Source organism: Polyodon spathula, chromosome 11 (assembly GCF_017654505.1).
Source record: "Polyodon spathula isolate WHYD16114869_AA chromosome 11, ASM1765450v1, whole genome shotgun sequence".
Classification (NCBI taxonomy): domain Eukaryota; kingdom Metazoa; phylum Chordata; class Actinopteri; order Acipenseriformes; family Polyodontidae; genus Polyodon; species Polyodon spathula.
Window position 1 is genome coordinate 1,182,888 of NC_054544.1, and position 5,061 is coordinate 1,187,948.

Genomic DNA, 5,061 nt, shown 5'->3' on the forward strand with positions numbered 1-5,061 from the left:
CCAACACATAAAGAAGCAGCCTTCCGCTGTGAGCTCAACACTGAGCCTTCCGCTGTGAGTTCAACACTGTCTCCAACACATAAAGAAGCAGAGCCTTCCGCTGTGAGTTCAACACTGTCTCCAACACATAAAGAAGCAGAGCCTTCCGCTGTGAGCTCAACACTGTCTCCAACACATAAAGAAGCAGAGCCTTCCGTCTGAAGCAGAGCCTTCCGCTGTGAGTTCAACACTGTCTCCAACACATAAAGAAGCAGCAGAGCCTTCCGCTGTGAGCTCAACACTGTCTCCAACACATAAAGAAGCAGAGCCTTCCGCTGTGAGCTCAACACTGTCTCCAACACATAAAGAAGCAGAGCCTTCCGCTGTGAGTTCAACACTGTCTCCAACACATAAAGAAGCAGAGCCTTCCGCTGTGAGCTCAACACTGTCTCCAACACATAAAGAAGCAGAGCCTTCCGCTGTGAGCTCAACACTGTCTCCAACACATAAAGAAGCAGAGCCTTCCGCTGTGAGTTCAACACTGTCTCCAACACATAAAGAAGCAGAGCCTTCCGCTGTGAGTTCAACACTGTCTCCAACACATAAAGAAGCAGAGCCTTCCGCTGTGAGCTCAACACTGTCTCCAACACATAAAGAAGCAGAGCCTTCCGCTGTGAGCTCAACACTGTCTCCAACACATAAAGAAGCAGAGCCTTCCGCTGTGAGCTCAACACTGTCTCCAACACATAAAGAAGCAGAGCCTTCCGCTGTGAGTTCAACACTGTCTCCAACACATAAAGAAGCAGCCTTCCGCTGTGAGCTCAACACTGTCTCCAACACATAAAGAAGCAGAGCCTTCCGCTGTGAGTTCAACACTGTCTCCAACACATAAAGAAGCAGAGCCTTCCGCTGTGAGCTCAACACTGTCTCCAACACATAAAGAAGCAGAGAGCCTTCCGCTGTGAGTTCAACACTGTCTCCAACACATAAAGAAGCAGAGCCTTCCGCTGTGAGTTCAACACTGTCTCCAACACATAAAGAAGCAGAGAGCCTTCCGCTGTGAGCTCAACACTGTCTCCAACACATAAAGAAGCAGAGCCTTCCGCTGTGAGTTCAACACTGTCTCCAACACATAAAGAAGCAGAGCCTTCCGCTGTGAGTTCAACACTGTCTCCAACACATAAAGAAGCAGAGCCTTCCGCTGTGAGTTCAACACTGTCTCCAACACATAAAGAAGCAGAGCCTTCCGCTGTGAGTTCAACACTGTCTCCAACACATAAAGAAGCAGAGCCTTCCGCTGTGAGTTCAACACTGTCTCCAACACATAAAGAAGCAGAGCCTTCCGCTGTGAGTTCAACACTGTCTCCAACACATAAAGAAGCAGAGCCTTCCGCTGTGAGCTCAACACTGTCTCCAACACATAAAGAAGCAGAGCCTTCCGCTGTGAGCTCAACACTGTCTCCAACACATAAAGAAGCAGAGCCTTCCGCTGTGAGCTCAACACTGTCTCCAACACATAAAGAAGCAGAGCCTTCCGCTGTGAGCTCAACACTGTCTCCAACACATAAAGAAGCAGAGCCTTCCGCTGTGAGCTCAACACTGTCTCCAACACATAAAGAAGCAGAGCCTTCCGCTGTGAGCTCAACACTGTCTCCAACACATAAAGAAGCAGAGCCTTCCGCTGTGAGTTCAACACTGTCTCCAACACATAAAGAAGCAGCAGAGCCTTCCGCTGTGAGCTCAACACTGTCTCCAACACATAAAGAAGCAGCAGAGCCTTCCGCTGTGAGTTCAACACTGTCTCCAACACATAAAGAAGCAGAGCCTTCCGCTGTGAGCTCAACACTGTCTCCAACACATAAAGAAGCAGAGCCTTCCGCTGTGAGCTCAACACTGTCTCCAACACATAAAGAAGCAGAGCCTTCCGCTGTGAGTTCAACACTGTCTCCAACACATAAAGAAGCAGCTGTGAGCCTTCCGCTGTGAGCTCAACACTGTCTCCAACACATAAAGAAGCAGAGCCTTCCGCTGTGAGTTCAACACTGTCTCCAACACATAAAGAAGCAGAGCCTTCCGCTGTGAGCTCAACACTGTCTCCAACACATAAAGAAGCAGAGCCTTCCGCTGTGAGTTCAACACTGTCTCCAACACATAAAGAAGCAGCAGAGCCTTCCGCTGTGAGCTCAACACTGTCTCCAACACATAAAGAAGCAGAGCCTTCCGCTGTGAGTTCAACACTGTCTCCAACACATAAAGAAGCAGAGCCTTCCGCTGTGAGCTCAACACTGTCTCCAACACATAAAGAAGCAGAGCCTTCCGCTGTGAGTTCAACACTGTCTCCAACACATAAAGAAGCAGAGCCTTCCGCTGTGAGTTCAACACTGTCTCCAACACATAAAGAAGCAGAGCCTTCCGCTGTGAGTTCAACACTGTCTCCAACACATAAAGAAGCAGCAGCCTTCCGCTGTGAGTTCAACACTGTCTCCAACACATAAAGAAGCAGAGCCTTCCGCTGTGAGTTCAACACTGTCTCCAACACATAAAGAAGCAGAGCCTTCCGCTGTGAGTTCAACACTGTCTCCAACACATAAAGAAGCAGAGCCTTCCGCTGTGAGTTCAACACTGTCTCCAACACATAAAGAAGCAGAGCCTTCCGCTGTGAGCTCAACACTGTCTCCAACACATAAAGAAGCAGAGCCTTCCGCTGTGAGTTCAACACTGTCTCCAACACATAAAGAAGCAGAGCCTTCCGCTGTGAGCTCAACACTGTCTCCAACACATAAAGAAGCAGAGCCTTCCGCTGTGAGTTCAACACTGTCTCCAACACATAAAGAAGCAGCAGAGCCTTCCGCTGTGAGTTCAACACTGTCTCCAACACATAAAGAAGCAGAGCCTTCCGCTGTGAGCTCAACACTGTCTCCAACACATAAAGAAGCAGAGCCTTCCGCTGTGAGCTCAACACTGTCTCCAACACATAAAGAAGCAGCAGAGCCTTCCACTGTGAGTTCAACACTGTCTCCAACACATAAAGAAGCAGAGCCTTCCGCTGTGAGTTCAACACTGTCTCCAACACATAAAGAAGCAGAGCCTTCCGCTGTGATTTCCGCTGTGAGTTCAACACTGTCTCCAACACATAAAGAAGCAGAGCCTTCCGCTGTGAGCTCAACACTGTCTCCAACACATAAAGAAGCAGAGCCTTCCGCTGTGAGTTCAACACTGTCTCCAACACATAAAGAAGCAGCAGAGCCTTCCGCTGTGAGTTCAACACTGTCTCCAACACATAAAGAAGAGCCTTCCGCTGTGAGTTCAACACTCTCTCCAACACATAAAGAAGATCCTTCCGCTGTGAGCTCAACACTGTCTCCAACACATAAAGAAGCAGCAGAGCCTTCCGCTGTGAGTTCAACACTGTCTCCAACACATAAAGAAGCAGTGCGTTCCTTCCGCTGTGAGCTCAACACTGTCTCCAACACATAAAGAAGCAGCAGAGCCTTCCGCTGTGAGTTCAACACTGTCTCCAACACATAAAGAACAGCCTTCCGCTGTGAGTTCAACACTGTCTCCAACACATTTCCGCTGTGAGCTCAACACTATCTCCAGCAGTGGAGATCGACTCTAGAATAGCACTGAGAGATAATAATCAGGTGTCAGCAACTTCTCTGTACACGCGACGCACACACGTGTCCGTGGCATGAGTTATCAGTGTCCGTTTTGTTTGTCCGTGGTCAAGATTTTTATTTATTTATTTTATTTCCGTCACCAGTCAACATAAATGAGTTACTGCAGTATCGTTTTTAAATTCCTTTGGTTTATTTTCTAACATATGTACCGTTATAACTGAGCATGGGTGGGTAGACTCGTCTCCGAAAACACTAGGTGCGTTCAAATTGGTCAAATTCTGCCCAGAATCTGCGCGGAAGGATCTCTGTGAACGCACCCAATAATCTAGCAGGACTAAAGCCGTGTACTGTTTACCCGTGCACTTTACATGCGCCCGGAGCCATGTTTAACACGGACTCAGCAGAATGGAACAGTCCACTTTCCAAAGTGTACGCTCGGTTTAACAAACGTCGGTGTAATAGGACATAATACCATAAGAAACGCGCTGATCCCTGAAATACCTTTACAGTTCTTAATAAATCAATGTATTTTTCAGCGCCGTTGAGCGATGCACGCCTGTGGTACAGTGCGCACCCCTGGGAGGCCGTTCCTTATAGTGTCAGCTGTTGCAATGTATTTTTCAGCGCCGTTGAGCGATGCACGACTGTGGTACAGTGCGCACCCCTGGGAGGCCGTTCCTTATAGTGTCAGCTGTTGCAATGTATTTTTCAGCGCCGTTGAGCGATGCACGCCTGTGGTACAGTGCGCACCCCTGGGAGGCCGTTCCTTATAGTGTCAGCTGTTGCAATGTATTTTTCAGCGCCGTTGAGCGATGCACGCCTGTGGTACAGTGCGCACCCCTGGGAGGCCGTTCCTTATAGTGTCAGCTGTTGCAATGTATTTTTCAGCGCCGTTGAGCGATGCACGCCTGTGGTACAGTGCGCACCCCTGGGAGGCCGTTCCTTATAGTGTCAGCTGTTGCAATGTATTTTTCAGCGCCGTTGAGCGATGCACGCCTGTGGTACAGTGCGCACCCCTGGGAGGCCGTTCCTTATAGTGTCAGCTGTTGCAATGTATTTTTCAGCGCCGTTGAGCGATGCACGCCTGTGGTACAGTGCGCACCCCTGGGAGGCCGTTCCTTATAGTGTCAGCTGTTGCAATGTATTTTTCAGCGCCGTTGAGCGATGCACGCCTGTGGTACAGTGCGCACCCCTGGGAGGCCGTTCCTTATAGTGTCAGCTGTTGCAATGTATTTTTCAGCGCCGTTGAGCGATGCACGCCTGTGGTACAGTGCGCACCCCTGGGAGGCCGTTCCTTATAGTGTCAGCTGTTGCAATGTATTTTTCAGCGCCGTTGAGCGATGCACGCCTGTGGTACAGTGCGCACCCCTGGGAGGCCGTTCCTTATAGTGTCAGCTGTTGCAATGTATTTTTCAGCGCCGTTGAGCGATGCACTACTGTGGTACAGTGCGCACCCCTAGGC